The 16,676-nt window shown below is 45.9% G+C and overlaps 1 protein-coding gene across 2 annotated transcripts in view; it reads right to left on the minus strand.

Moving 5' to 3' along the window:
• Window positions 1-14,076, minus strand: part of INSIG2 (insulin induced gene 2) — a 28,328-nt gene extending 14,252 nt beyond the window's left edge. The window contains exon 1 of one of the 2 annotated variants that reach the window (XM_045032780.1): window positions 13,982-14,076. The gene's annotated coding sequence lies outside the window, so the exon portion shown is untranslated. The remainder of the gene's footprint in view (window positions 1-13,981) is intronic. The other variant, XM_045032782.1, reaches the window with a different exon arrangement.
• Between the last annotated feature and the right edge of the window lie 2,600 nt (window positions 14,077-16,676).

A 16,676-nucleotide genomic window follows, 5' to 3' on the forward strand; every position in this document is an offset into this window, starting at 1 on the left:
TTAAATATCACTAACAGGGATAAAGATTTAATCATCTGAGATTAATTTCAAAGAGGGTTTAAAAATTGTTGGCCTGAATTGGGCCCTTTCTGATATGAAGATTTGCGCACATACTTAATGTTGTTTAACAGTGTTGGTTCGCTGACTAGGGCAAAATGAACAGAGATTACTAATCAAGGAATCTAATTTTTATCACTAATTTGTGCAACCTGTAGACTTCCTTGGGGAGAAGCTACAATGCGAGGCACACAACCTCTGGTAAACTAACTTGATTAACAACGAGCAGAAAGAACAATAAATAAGAATATCCTGAGGCTTGTTATTTATATTTTTATCTATATGAGAGAAGTACCATTGGGAGAGAATGCTATTACTCATTCCGTTATGCTGTTAGTCAATGAACTTTCTTTTTATTTTTATTCCACGTCTTAAATACAATATAATGGATTTAGAATACTTACAAATCAGGTCGACTATTGTATTGCAAGAACTTTGCTATATCCATGTTACAAAATCACTTATATGATGATTGGAATGGGGGATGTTGTTGCAAATAAGAGTGCAAACCCCAATACAATTGCAAGAAGACTGGTTAACATGGAATTATTTTATATTATGTATTACAGTAGCACCCAAAGGCCCTAGTCACAACCAGGGCCTCATTGTGCTGGACTATGTACAAATATATAGTAGGAGACAGTCCTTGCCACAAAGCACTTACAATCTAATTTAAGGCAAGACACAAGAGATTGTGACAGATATATTAAGGAATGGGGGAAGGAAGAAGCAGTTAACTGCGATAGGAGTACGTGATTACAAAAGTGCGCTAGGTATGCAGTTACCTACTTTCAAGTCATTCAATGTCTGTTTTTGTTATATATAATAGAGATTAACAAAAAATACCGATCTCAGTTACTCCTACAGCCAACTGCTTTGTCAGTGTGTTTTATGTGATGATATTTGACTTCCAGTTTTTGGATCCCGCAAGGTAAAAAAAAGTTTTTTTAATCAGATAAAATGACCTTTTTGGATGTAAGATAAATTTCTTAGGAAAGCTGCCTCCCCAAGACAAAGCACTGCTAGTTTTACTATACTTATGGCTCAGGAGCCTTATTCAAAGACAAGGCCTGTCAGTCCACTGGGGACAACCTTACAGTAAAAACTTTATACAAACAAAATGAGTGCATTCGAGAAAGGAATAGGTTGACTGTATGAAGACTACAAATGATTGATGGATCTTTTCCTTCCTTGTCATATATATGGCCTAGAAATGTTTTATCTATACATAAATTAAGGTTACTTATAGTCTGGGCCACCAAGTGTTTAGTCCAATAAAATTACAAGGAACTAATTTGTAAAGAGAAATAAAACTGATCACATTAGAAATATTGACTGTATGACTGGAGGGTGGAGGGAATTAAAGTCTAATATGTGACAGAATAAAAATAAATCAGTGCAGCTCCAAGAACTTCAGTGGGCTATGCCAATTTGTGCTAGCTGAAGATCTACCCACCTTTCAGTGTAGCTGTCATAGAAGAGAAGAACAAAAAAAGATAGGGGGAAAAAGGATAGGAAGTTGTGTTTGACTGTGAGATTGCAAAATTAAGCAAATCAGAAAAGAGATAGACATAAAGGCCAAAATGTAGACGCTAGGGATTTCGTACTTACTTTGACATTCACAGGAATTACAATGAAACCACACAGAAAAGGCATCTTTTTTGGACAGCACTAAAAGGTTCTTTCTTTACATAGACCACAGAACAAACAACAGGATTCAGAATATCCTGAGCTTAGTCCTCTGAAATGAATATTTCCCTTAGCATGATGAACAAGATAACAAAAAGTTGTTTAACATAAAGGAGCGCCCAAGATGATCACATAACTAAAAAAACAAACAACTAGAATGGCTTTTTTCCCTGCGCATTTGTCTCAGTGTGCCTGCTACTTTTAAAAAAAAACTGGTATTTTGTCCCAGTTTTTAATGAATTCCTGCAAATTCTGGCCACCTACCTCCGGAGACCCCTACCCAGAGAAACCACAAACCTAACCTCCAGGAAACCCTACTAACAAAAACCCAAACCCTGGCTACAAGGAGCCCTACCCACAGAAACCCACACCCTAGCTCTGAATACACTAACCATCGGAACCATAACCTTGCCTCCAGTTACCCAATTTGGAATGCTAACACTAGTCTGGGGAGCCCTAGCCTTAGGAACACTAACCATAGCTCCAAGTACCCTACCCATTGCAACTGTACCCCAACTCCAAGTATCCTACCCATAGAAACCCTAACCTTAGGGCAGGGAGCCCTACCGATAGGAACCCTAACTCTGGCTCCAAGTACCCTACCCATAGGCATGGGCGCCAACTTATATGGGCTCCTGGGGCTTTAGCCCCAGGAATATTCACAGACAGGGGCTCTGCTCCAGCAATATTTGGAGCTAGGTTTCTCCCCTGCTCTGCGCTGCCGGCAGCCCAGAGCCCTTTAAATCCCAGCCGCCGCTGGGAGTCAGAGGGCTCTGGGCTGCCCGCTGCAGCGGGGAGCTCAGAGCCTTTTAAATCCCAGCCGCGGCCGGGAATCAGAGGGCTCTGGGCTGCCCGCTGCGGCAGGGAGCTCAGAGCCTTTTAAATCCCAGCCGCGGGCGGGAATCAGAGGGCTCTGGGCTGCCCGCTGCGGCAGGGAGCTCAGAGCCTTTTAAATCCCTGCCACGGCTGGGATTTAAAAGGCTCTGAGCTCCCCGCCGCAGCGGGCAGCCCAGAGCCCTCTGATTCCCGGCCGCGGCTGGGATTTAAAAGGCTCTGAGCTCCCTGCCGCAGCGGGCAGCCCAGAGCCCTCTGATTCCCGGCCGCGGCTGGGATTTAAAAGGCTCTGAGCTCCCCGCCGCGGCGGGCAGCCCAGAGCCCTGTGATTCCCGGCCGCGGCCGGGATTTAAAAGGCTCTGGGCTCCCCGCGGTTGCAGGCAGCCCAGAGCCCTCTGATTCCCGGCCGCGGCTGGGATTTAAAAGGCTCTGGGCTCCCCGCGGTTGCAGGCAGCCCAGAGCCCTCTGATTCCCGGCCGCGGCTGGGATTTAAAAGGCTCTGAGCTCCCCGCCGCAGCGGGCAGCCCAGAGCCCTCTGATTCCTGGCCACGGCTGGGATTTAAAGGGCTCTGGGCTCCCCGCGGTTGCAGGCAGCCCAGAGCCCTTTAAATCCCTGCCGCGGCTGGGATTTAAAAGGCTCTGGGCTCCCCGCGGCTGCAGGCAGCCCAGAGCCCTTTAAATCCCTGCCGCGGCTGGGATTTAAAAGGCTCTGAGCTCCCCGCGGTTGCAGGCAGCCCAGAGCCCTTTAAATCCCAGCCGCGGCTGAGATTTAAAGGGGTCTGGGCTCCCCGCCGCAGCGGGCAGCCCAGAGCCCTCTGACTCCCAGCCACGGCTGAGATTTAAAGGGCTCTGGGCTCCCCGCGGCTGCCAGCAGCCCAGAGCCCTTTGAATCCCAGCCCCTGTCCGCTGATTGCCCCCTCCCCAGACCTCTGCCCCAACTGCCCCCCAGGACCCCCACCCCCTATCTAAGCACCACTGGTCCTTGTCCCCTGATTACCCCCTCCCGAGACCCCTGCCCCTAACTGCCCCTTGGGACCTCAGCCCCTATCTAAGCCTCCCTTCTCCTTGTCCCCAACTGCCCGCTCCTGAGACCCCACCCAACTTCCCCCCCAGGACCGCACCCCCTACCTGTCCCCTGATAAACCTCCTGGACTCCCATGCCTATCCAATTGCTGCCTGTCCCCTGACTGCCCCTCCAAACCTCTGCCCCATCCAACCCCCCCTGCTCCTTGTCCCTTGACTGCCCCCCGGAACTCCCTACCTCTTCTCCAACCCCCAAACCGCTTACTGTGCCACTCAGACCAGCGTGTCTGGCTCCGTGCAGCTCCAGACAGTTGCTGCCATGCTCCCCCATGGAGCCCACAGCCCTCTCCCACCCCCAGCACCTGCCTTCCAGATTTGAACACCTCAAAATTCAGGAGTGCTCAAGCTCGGTTTGGGCAGCTTTTACTTCATTTCTCCCAAATCAGTTTCCCCTGCAAGGTGCCAACTGAAGGTGTTGGAGAACAGAGAGATCGGGTGGCCTCCTAATGCCTGGAAAAGAGACAAAGGCCGGAGGAGGGAGTGTCAGTGCCTGTGTGGACTTCTGGGAAGTGCACGGTGTGGAAGGGGATGCTGGGATGCTTTGGAACAACTCCATACAAAGCCAGTCAGGACTCTGGGGGAGCCTCCTCTCTGAGCATACTGTCTCCAGGGCAAGAAGCTTACACCTTCCTGGGTCTGACCTCGGAGCATTCAGCATGCCCTTCCACGTCATGCACTTTCCAAAGTGAGTCTGCCCAGGCTGGTCCTGGGGCAACCAGAGGTCCCTGCACCCCAACTCCGCAGTCAGATGTGACTCTCAGCCAGACAGTAAAACAGAAGGTTTATTAGATGACGGGAACACAGTTTAAACAGAGCTTGTTGGTACAGAAAACAGAACCCCTCTGTCAGGTCCATTTTGGGGGGTGGGGAGCCCAGAACCAAGTTCTGGGTCTCTCCCCATTTCCCCAGCCAGCTCCAAACTGACACTCCCTCCTCTGGCCTCTGTGTCTCTTCCAGACAAGGAGGCCACCTGATCTCTTTGTCCTCAATACCTTCAGTTGGCATCTTGCAGGGGAAACTGAGGCACCCACACAGTATTCAGAGAAAATATTAAGAACATTCCCACTTCATCACAACAGGTGCAACAAAATATAATACTGTATATTGAAGTAGGCAAGTGCTGCTTCTGACTTTCCACTTTTAATTGACCCTTGTAATCTTGTGGCACTGACGCGTTGTAGCTTCATTTTATATCGGTTTACAGGGCGGGAGCGGGGGGGCACCACCATTTTGGGCCCCACCAAAAATTATACAAACCTGCCGCCTATGCCCATAGGAACTCTAATCCTAAAGCAGGATGCCCTACCTATATGAACCCTAATCCTAACTCCAACTACCCTACCCATTTATAGGAACCATAACCCTAGCTTCAAGTACCCTCCCCAAGGAACCCTAGGCCAGGGAGCTATACCCATAGGAACCATAACACTAGCTCCAAGTACCCTCTCTATAGGAACTTTAACCCCAGGGCAGGGACCCGACCCATAGGAACCCTAACCCTAGGGTGGGGAGCCCTACTCAAGTCCCCTGCCCATAAGAACCCTAACCCTAGGGCAGGGAGCTAAGTTCCCTGTAAGTTGTGCGGCCCCACGGCAGGCTATCAAGGGCCACACAGGCGGGGAGAGGAACCCCTCCTCCAGCCTGGTCCTTCCCAGGCCCGTCGGAGCTACCGGGGCAAGGAGACGCTCCCCCCAGCCCAGCCCCGCCCCGCCCCGCCGGAACTGCCGGGGAGAGGAGACGCTCCCCTGGCCCAGCCTGAAGCTACTGGGGAGAGCAGCCCCTCCCCCAGCTCAGCCCAGGCCCGCTGGAATTGCCACAGCCTGGGAGAGGGACCTCTCACCCGGCCCTGAGCTGCTGCGGCAAGAGAGGGCTGAAAGGAGTTGTCTCGCACTCCCAGAGCAGCCTGCACCCCAAACCCTTCATCCAAGGCCCAACCCCAGAGCCCGCACCCCCCACAATCCATCCCATAGGCATGCTTACCACAGGGAACCTTAGCAGTAGGGCGGGGAGCCCTCCCCAAAGCAACACTAATCCTAGCTCCAAAAACCCTATTTATAGGATCCCTAACCCTGACTCCAAGTACCCTACCCATAAGAACCCTAATCCTGAGGTGCGGAGCCTTACCCGTACGACTCTAACCCTAGTGAGGTTGGCAATTGTTCACCTTAGCGGGTGACATTGACAACAGGCTAGCTACCAGAACATGTGCCTTGAAAGCAGTATAAATGAAGAAGAGGAGGACAATGAATTGATGGATGAGAAAGAATCAGACAGGAAGAGACTCAATAATCTACATTGGTCTGTAGGTCACAATGTGGCCATGTGTGACATAAATGGCCAAGTTGCTCCTGGATCTATGTGTGTGTGTGTGTGTATTGGGTAGGAAGAGAACGCTCCTTTGCTTCTGCTCAGCACAGTGCTGTTGGGGAGAGCAGGAATTGCTTCCTACTAATGCTCCCATGTGTTAACTGAATGGAGGGGGACATAATGAAACTAGGGCTATATTACTGCCTCCTTTCTACACCAGTTAGTGTGTGTGTTGGTGGGGAGGAGTGCACAGTGCACCAAGTGTAAGAGTGCAGAGATGCCAGGCAGCAGAATGTACTGCTCTGAGACACAATTCTCCCTAGGGTCTCCCTCTCCATTGCAGCTCTGATGTATCCCCTCCAGCCTGCCTCTGGCTGTCAAATCCAGAACAAGTTCAAAGGGTTTGGTAATCAAACTCTTGGTGGGGCAGAAACAGCTCCCAAGGTACCAGATGGAGAATTCAGGAGGTTGAGCCTGAATGGCAAAGAAAGACATTGGGAAAGAAATTAAATGAGCTGAATTTAAACAAGATTATAGCAAACAACTAAATCAAAATTCAGAGGCAGCCATTTAAAAGAGTCAGAGGAACTGCTGAGGGAGAAGCTTACAAAAATCCAAAGGCAAAGCAAATTTAAAGAAACAGACATCAGGTGTGATACATATGTGTGGTTGTCATCATGGCCCACACTGGGGATTGGAGCATGGACAAATAGGAGTAAGAGTGTAGGTTGCTATAGCTTGGGGCTGTGATAGGCTCACATCCTTTGTGGATTAGACAAAGACGGGAAACACTCCCTGTGACTAGTGGAGACTATACTCAGAAGAAAACCCCTCCTACTGTTGCCTGTATTTTTCAGAGGGCTACAGATATCCAGACAGAGGCCTCTGTAAACTGCTTCTTCTCATGTATGAGGCCAAATTTGCTTTCACTTACATGCATGCAGCTCCATGGAAATCAATAGGGTTCTACAAGTGTAATGGAGAATAGAGTTTGACCCAAGGGGTCTGTAGTGTGTGAATGTGAGTGTGTCACACACACACAGTCCTGCAAGGAGCCTCTCACATAGATTATGTTGGAGTCTGACTAAGAGCGAATAGTCAGCAGTGTCTGCCTCTTCTTTATTGCAAAATCCGGACAACTACATCAGGTACAACTGTGCATCTGAGACATCATCTATAACAGTAAAAAAGGTCTTTATTTTATAAACAGTATATAGCAAATATATCTGTACAAAATACTCTACAAATCTCCTGGAAAGCCTTCTTGAAAGTTCTCCATCCATACAGAAGGCTTCTGGAAGGTCTTCAGACATGTGGAAAAGGAAGCACATTTTCCACAGATTTCCTTTATTTTGGCAGCTAAGGCTGCTATCTTGTTTCTTCTTCAAAAAAGGAGGCAGACTAGGCATTCTGGTTAGCATGCAGCTGGGACACATGCAAAAATCAGAACTGATGATGTGTTTTGCAACATATAGGACGCTTGTTATGCACAAAGGGGCAGCACACTGTGAATGTTTCCAATATCTTGGCAAGAGTACAACCTGCTATAGATAAGTTTGTATAAAATTGGCTTTTCAACAAGGTTGGCATTTCAGAGACTGAAGCATAATAAAGCAGTAGCGATGTTAAACTATCAGCTCACATCTGTTCTTACGTGTGAAAAGGGTTATTACTTATCTCACATTATGGATGGAATATAAAATCCTAGGGACGATATCAGTGGCAGTTTTTGTTTGCTTTATTTGTTTATTTTACTGCTTGCAGAAGGTGCTGGATCACCAGCTCCAGAGACTAAAGCCCTTTATTTATCTACCGAACAGGTGCAGCATGGACAGTCACAGCACAAGTTTCCCCACACCAGCCTGCCAACATGTCTCAGCAGTGATCTAGTCTCCATACACATTCAGTCCCTGGCATCCCTGCTGAGGCTGCTACCTAGGGAGTGGTGTTGTGCCAACAACGCTGGTGGTTTCTGTGATATGGAGACCTGCCCACTAGGAACATGACCAAGACAACCACATTACATCATACACCAAGCAGCCACAGACAGCCATCATATTGTAGGATTTAGGTTTTAAATAATGCCACTGACATTATAGGTTTGATCACTACCAAATTAGGCCAGATTCAGAAGACCCAGACGTGAAGGGCCTCCTACTGCATTATTAATTCCATTGGCCATCCAGATTCTAACAGGAGTTAAACGAAACTAAAATACAGGAAAATCAATGCAGGAACGTAGAACTTCAGCCGCATACCTTTTTTTTAAAGAAAAGGAAGGTTTGTGTGAATTTAAATGTGCGAAAACAATGAAGAGAAAGGTCACAGAAAGGAAATGGAAAAATGTATCGACATAAAGTCATGCATTTCCCAAGCATTGTGTGTGTGTCATTTGGCAATAAATACAATAGAAATCAAAACAAGGTCAAGACAAATGTATAAGCAAGTGGAAAGAAAGAAGCACGTGTCAGCCTAAGCAAATGACTGGAAGGATTGGAGAATTAAATAAGAAAAATGAGGAGGGAAAAAAGGTGTGTGGGGGGGCAAATATGCTTGCCCACCCTGGGCACTAAAATGCCTCTTTACTGCACTGCCCTCATCCCCAAGGGGAAGCCAGCAACCTCACAGGCCTTGGCCCTCTCTGACCTGCCCCGCTCCTCGCTTTTTAAACTCTTTCGTCACCATGGTCGTTTTTTGGAAGGGTGGGAGGACCTCAGTTTCATTATTTGCCCTAGGACCCCAAAACAGGGCTGCCACCCGTCTGGTTTTACCTGGACAGTCCAGTTTTTGGCTTCTGTGTCCAGGTGCCATTTAGAGTTCCCAGGTGCCTGGTTTATTACCAGAAAGTCAAGTCAAAAAGAGGACCTGGCAGCCCGCCAAAAGTCCGGTTACTGCAGGGCGGGGGAGGTGCCAGGTCATTAACCTGTGCCAGCCCCTGCTCAACCAGGGCTGCCTCTCCCTTGCTGGCAGGCTGCTTGTCAGGCTGCAGCAGCTCCTGTCCCAGCCCCAGAACAGAGGGAGCCCAGCGGGAGTGGGGTGGAGGTGGAGACAATCCAGCGAGCAACAGGGGGAGGGTGCAGAGGAGTGAGGTACAGTGGGTGGGACCTTAGGGAGGAAGAGGCAGGGGCAGGGCCTTGGCGAAGAGGTGAGGCCTCAAGGGACCAGTTACCAGCAATTAGAAAGGTGGCAACCCTACCCCAAAAACCTCTGTGCAGCCATGCTTTAGGAGTCTTAGCCAATAGCCTCGGTTTTAAGCCTCCTGTCATTATATCATGTTTAACAAACAGGCATAAGTGTGATGGGATCCCTGGGGTACAGCCTGGGATTGTGGGACCACTGTGCCCCCTTAACTCTCTCCAGCCTGGGCTGTGTCTCACAATGCCTTGCTAGTGACAAGCAGCAAACCACTCCAGGTGCTGTTAGCACTCAGCACAACTGCATGTGGAGGCCCACACCCAGCTAGGCTGCAGGAATGCTCCCAGAGCCACACATAAATCACACAGCGAAAGGCACCAGCCAAATCCCCCCAGCTCACTGCTCAAGACGAGCAGTGCAAATTTATTAATTGGTTCACCACTTCATCGATGGAAAGTGGATATATACACCAGCCTTTGTAAACCTGAGCAAACACCCTTGCCAAACACTTCAGGCAAACTCACTGGTGAAGATAAACAGTTAAACAAATTTATTAACTACAAGTTTATTAACTACAAAAATATAGATTTTAAGTGATTATAAGTGATAGGCAAAAAGTCAGAGTTAGGGCTAGGCTACACTGGCTTGTGTAGTTGCAGCAGAGTGCTGGGAGAGCTCTCTCCCAGCGCTCTAGAAGAACCACCTCCATGAGGGGCGTAGCTCCCAGTGCTGGTGCACTGTCTACGCTGGCACTTTAAAGCGCTGAAACTTGCTGCACTCCGGGGGGTGTTTTTTCACACCCGAGTGAGAAAGTTGCAGTGCTGTAAAGTGCCAGTGTAGACAAGCCCTATGTTACCAAAAGAAAATAAAATATAAGCACGCAGTCTAAACTCTCAACCCTATTAGACTGGGTAACATCTAGATTAAGTAGTTTTTCCTCATCCCATTGAATATTGCAGTTCATAGTACACGGTTTTCACCCTTGAAACCTGGGCCAGTCCCCTCTGTTGGGGACTTCAGTCCTCTGAGTGTCCTTGTTGCTTACGGTGTGTCCTGTTTTATACCCTTAGTCCATGTGTTTGGAGAACACAAGTCCAGGCGTGCCTGGTGGGCATTGCTGAATCACCAGGCAAGGTTGAGCAATTCCCCTGGCATGGCCTTATGCAGGCGAGTCACTGAATTGTAACTTGCTTGCTGGACAATGGTTGTTGATGGTTGTTTGACACCTGCCTGGGCGTTAGTTACTTTCCTTGCTGTTGTCTCTGGGGAGCTAATATCTGGCTGATTCCCCAATTTACAGCATGTTTTACTGACAACCATACAACCCACTCTCATAAGTTCATATGCACTAATGATGTACATATTTAGATAGAACAGTGACTTTCACCAGATCATAACCTTTCCCCTGATGCCTTATATGGCATGCTTTATATGCAAGATCACAATTATATATACACATGAGGAATATGGGGTTACAGGATGCTCTCCCAAGGTATAGAATGTCACAATAAGCATAAGTAAGAGATGTTTATCTGAACCAGTTTATATCTTGCTTTGGCTCTTCATGTAGCTTTTCAGTTTGGTTATAACAAAGTTCAGAACTCATCCTCACTGACTGGTCAAACCATGTTATATCTAGTCATGGTCAGAAAGTTTGAAAATAGTCAAATTTTTGAAGCAAAATGGACAAAGTATTTTCCAATACATTATTTTCCATGGAGATTGATTTCACTTTTAAAGTCAGTTTTACTTATAACTTGTTTTAGCCACAGATGTATTGAAAAACAGTTGTTAATCGCAGCTGAAAATAATATGCAGACAGGACGCATTAGTAGAGCTGGTTGGAAACATTCTTCCGCAGAAAATGTATTTATTTATTTATTTGGTGGACATTCAAATACACAAATAGTTTTCAGCTGAAATTCAGGATTTTAATTTAAAAAATTTAAATTTTCCACAGAAATCAGATACTTTTCACACACACACACAAAAAATCCTTTAGTTGGAAACCAAATTTTGACCAGCCCTACACATTATAGTGGGTAAATCAGAGGATAAGATTCATAGTCTTAGATTCTAAGACCAGAAGAGACCATTGTGATCATTTAGTCTGACCTCCTGCATAAGACAGGCCATGGGTCTTCCCCAAAATAATTCCTGTTTGAAGAGCAGGATGTAACACATGGCTAAACCAGTTGGATATAGTACCCCACCTAAACTTCGTCTTTTGTTGCTGGATGATGTTAATTATCTGCCATATTCTGCCAAACATGTGACTGCATTTTAGTAGTTAGTAATGTGATTATATAAATGCTTCAGGATGAATGGATCCACAGCCCAGAAACCTACTCAACATAGTTTTCACCACAACTATAAAGGGAGGAATTATTCATCTGTATTTAGTTAATTAAACTATTATATTCACAATTAATATGGAGAAACTATGTACTTCACAAATGAAGGTAATGCCTAGAGTGGTTGCATGATATAAATATTAGCAAAAGGGGCCCTTAGATAGTAGGTTTTGTACTGTAGATTGATCTGGCCTAAACATTAAACCCTTTTCTCTTCTCCCTTTTAGTTTTGCTGCTTTTGCTATAATCTTTGTTAGAAACTGATTGGAAAGACTTGTCCGAATCTTCTACAGTCATCCATCAATCAGTGTCAGCAATGAGTCCTGAAGCAGTCCTGGTTTTACAATTGTCTACACTGTTGTTTTAGCACCTCTTTCTGGAAAAAGCATTGATAATAATCCAGATGTATTTTTTCTGAACATTGGAGCGGAACCCTTCAAACCTGGGTGGAGTTTGAATCCAGATCTAATCTTTATGCCTTGGGCCCACCTCCAGATTTTCACAATAATAAAAAATGTTTCTGTTTTCAGCATTAGCTTTATTATGTTTCACCTCCTTTTATTTAAGGTTGCCCCAGGGTTTTTGAGCATACATTCTTTCTGAATTCTGATTCAACAAGATACTTATACATGCATTGCACCATAAACATGTCAGTAGTCCTACTGAAGTCAATGGGAATATAAATGTGCTTAATGACAGGAATGTGCCTCGATACCTTGGTGATATGGAGGCACTGAATTAAAGCATGGTCTAGACAGGATCTCAGGTTTCCCCTTGTCCCTTTGTTCCTGTTTATTATGGCAATGTATTTTGGACACAGTCTCTGCTGGTATAAATTGGCACTACTCCACTGGAGTAGCATTGATTTATATCAGTAAAGAATTTGGGGTGTGTACTCTCAAGGAACCCAAATAATATTTCCATACTTGTGTTTGGATTTTTTTTTTGGATGAGATCTGGGCTTCTGATAGTATTTCCATCATCCAAGTATTGACGTCCTCTGAGCAGGCCAGGTCTTGCATAAACAGAAATCACGAACAAATAGAAATACTGGAAACACAAAGTAGTATTAGAGCTTATGTCTTTTATTACTTACCCACTGGATCCTTTACAGACTGGAAAAGTAGGATGAGAAACCTCTTCCAAGAACAATATTAAGTCATTCCATAGAAGGTGCTAAAATATAATGATTGACCATCTGTTTTCAATGAGTAAGCAGTCTCTTTTTATAGAGTTGTGATCAAATTCCAGTAGGTAACATTCTCTGAGTTATCTGTTATTCACATTGTTTTTATTTCTGTTCCTTAGGTAAGTGTTGAACTCCATGTCCATTGTTCATATAATATAATCACTTTGCAAAACTATACCAGCCTTTATTAGTACAATGCGAGAAATTATCACATATTCCTTCTGAAAGTCTTATGAAGATCTTCCATTCCAAATAAATTCAAAGACACCAACAGGGAGTGGCAGTTGTGCATGGGAGAAACAAGACGCATTTCTGGAGTGTGTAGCACCAATCTGTTTCAAGGTAACCTTCTCATACAATTTCTCAATGGAAATTCCCCGCTGCTTAGCACAATCTTGCTGCCGTTCAATGTGCAGTAGAGCAAAGATAATGTTTCATGCTACTAAATGGGATTCCGATTGTGTATGGTCAAAAAGTTTTATGGCATTTTGTTGCTTTCTATTGAAAACTGAAACCTGTTATAATTTAGTGGTTCCCAAACATTTTACTACGATGACCCACTGTAACGGGGTCGGACTCACCCCCGCGGCGCCTCCTGCTGGTTGCTCTGGGGAATTAGCTCAGTTCCAGTCGAGAGCACCCTCTGCAGGCTGGTGATCCACCTGTCTTCTGCCCCCCCCCCCCCCATGTCCCTCCCTGGACCCAGTGCCCTCTTACATGGGGTGCTGCCCCCTAGCAGTAACCCCTTTCTCTTAGGGTCTCCCCTCCTTGGGGAACCCTCACCCTCTATCCCCACCTTGCCTCAGTATTTGGCTACTGACAGTCATTGTCTAGCCCCACACTCTGGGGCAGGCTGCAGTATCAGCCTATTCATCACAGGCAAAGGGGTTTGGACCTGCTGCCTTGGCCTACCCCTAGGTTGCCCTCTGCAACCCACAGTACCTATTGGCCCACTGCTAGGCCACAGCCTGGGGCTTTCTAGGCTGGAGCTCCCCGGCTCCTCAGCCTTCCCCAGCCCTGCTGCCCTCAGGTATCCAGTTTCAAGCTAAGCAGCCAAGCCCATCCCTCTCTGAAGGCAGAGAGAGACTGTCTTGCCCCTGGCTTCCCTGGCCTTCTTATAAGGCCTGTGGCTCAGTTTGGGGCATGGCCTCACCTGCAGCCACTTCCCCAATCAGCCCAGGCTAAAGGCTGTCTTCTCAAGCCCTGCCAGGCCACTTTTTAAACCCCTTCAGGGAAGGAGCAAGGGTTCACCCTGCTACACCCACCAACTGCATTTGTCTTTTTTTTGCAAATCTCCCCACCCCCCCACACACACACTATTACATATATGCACCTTCTGTCCTGGCACTGCAATTCTAATCCCAGGTTGGTGCAGAGGGGAGGCTCCAGGGGTGAGGGTTGGAGAGCAATTCCACCCCACTCTCACCCCTCAGTGGCAGCTCCTGTCCCGCGGGTCTGGATTTGGCTCCCTGCTCCAGGCCTTGTGACCTAGTGCATGGGATCACAGTGTCACTTGGGCAGCCAGGCCAAACCTGAGTGACGCTGAAATCCCAGGCACCAGGTCGCAACACCCAGAGCAGGGAGCTAGGCCAAGCCCTGTGGGACAGAAACTGCTGCTGCAGGCTGAGCACAGGGTGGGCTTGCTCTCCAACCCCCTCGTCTAGGCCTCCCATCCATACTGTGCCAAGAGAAATGTATGTTTGACTAGGCTAGGGCCCGGTGTTGGGTTAATCCAGCCTTGGATGTGGTGACCCATCTGGAGCCTTCCCACAACCCACTGGTGGGTTGGGAGCCACTGTTAGGGAAACATTGCATATGGGGTAAACTGAGAGAGGCTTTGTCTAGAACCTCAGTGATTATCTGCAGTCTGAGAAATAGTGGTCTAATCTTCACAATCAACTTGATCCTCCATCAAACACCTTCAGACAGGACTTGATCTCCAGTGGGAATATTAGAACATTGGTGAGTGATGCATATTTTATTAGCGTCCTTGTGCTGCTTCACACAATGCACAACCTGTGGAACTCATTGCCAGGTGATGTTGTGAAGGCCAAAAGTATAACTGGGTTCAAAAAAGAATTAGATAAGTTCATGTAGGGTAGGTCCATCAATGGCTATTAGCCAAGATTGCTAAGTCTCTGACTGCCAGAAGCTGGGACTGGATGACAGGAGATGGATCAATTGATAATTGCATTGTTCCATTCATTCCCTCTGAAGCATCTGGCATTGGCCACTGTCAGAAGACAGGATACTGGACTAGATGGACCATTGGTCTGACCTAGTATGGCCATTCTTATGATCTTATGCTTCAGCAATACTGCCATTGCTCCTGGCTTTCTCTTTCACTGCATATAAATAAGAAATCTGATTTGTGTTCTATTTAACTTATTCCTAAATAAGAAATCTCATTCATTTGGAGAATATGAGCTTCAAATGCTTTACTGAGATTTTCTTGTCTGCTTTGGTAACAAATATGCTACCTGTGCTCAGGACCATGTCTTCCATCAACCAAATAAAATGTGTTCTGTTCATTTGACTTTTGTGTATAATAAAACACTCCAAATGAAAGTGTCTCACTGGTGACTAAGCATGCCAACCTTTCATTTTTAAAGTCCTCCATTCAAATGCTGGCTCTGGCTCAAAATAAAAATATAACCTGTAGTTTTATACTGCTCCGTGATGGACATATATCCAAATCAGTAAGCCACCCCACTATGTCTGATATCAGAGACTCAGTACTAGATTACTGCATGTCAGGCTTGAAGTTCATTGGTAGAAATGTGTGGGAAAACTTGTACAGGACTGTTCCTGATGATCTGGGGAAAGGGGTAAACAGTGAGGTGGCAAAGTCTGCAGAGGATACAAAATTACTCAAGGTAGTTAAGTCCAAAGCAGACTCCAAAGAGTTACAAAGGGGTCTCATAAAACTGGGCAACCAAATGGCAGATGAAATTCAGTGCTCATAAACGCGAATTAATGCACATTGGAAAACGTAATCCCAACTGTATATACAAACTGATGGGATTTAAATTAGTGATTACCATTCAAGAAACAAATGTTGGAGTCATTGTGGATAATTCTCTGAAAACATCTGCTCAACGTGCAGCAACAAAGCTAACAAAATATTAGGAATCATTAAGAATGGGATAGATAATAAGACAGAAAATATCATATTGCCTCTATATAAATCAATGGTACCTCCACACCTTGAGTACTGCATTCAATTCTAGTTGCCTCATCTCAAAAAAGATATATTAGAATTGGAAAATGTACAGAGAAGGGCAACACAGATGATTAAGGATATGGAACAGCTTTCACATGAGGAAAGATTAAAAAGATTGGGAGTGTTCATCTTGGAAAAGAGATTGGTTTGGAATTATATAATGCTATAGTGAACAAATCCTTTACATTTTAAATGGTGTCTTATGTACAACTTTAGAAACCACAGATCTTCAGTTCAGAAAGGTGATGTGTGCGCTTTTCGGGGCAGGGACCATATTTTTGTTGTGTGTGTGTGTGTGTTTATAGGGTCTATGGGGATCTCTAATTGCTACTACTATTTCTATGGGACCAGATTGTGAACCCTTAGTCACTTTAGTGAGCAGTTACTTCCATGAGTAGTCCCAGTGAAGCCAGTGCTCACCAACAGGAGTCAGGGGCTTACCATCTGGCCCCTAATAAATAATAATTATTATTATAGTAATAAATTCTTGCTATATTTAGTTTTTCTAATACTTGTAATGTGCTCAGATACTATGGTGATCTGTGGTATGAAATACAGATATGTTAGATTTTAAAATTAGATAATAATAGTATCAACTATTTAACTATTAACTATTCCCCAACTATTTTGGGGAATTCATGCTTTGAATGATCCACCTCTCCATCCTTTAAAATTGCATATGCCTTTTACAATCTCTATTGGTCAAGCCATTTCATTTGTTGTATATGCAGCTAAATATTAATGGCAACATCATCCAACATTGCTCCATCACTGGATGAGAACCCAGGCAGAAAGACAGATGAGA

Source organism: Mauremys mutica, chromosome 10 (assembly GCF_020497125.1).
Source record: "Mauremys mutica isolate MM-2020 ecotype Southern chromosome 10, ASM2049712v1, whole genome shotgun sequence".
Classification (NCBI taxonomy): Eukaryota; Metazoa; Chordata; order Testudines; family Geoemydidae; genus Mauremys; species Mauremys mutica.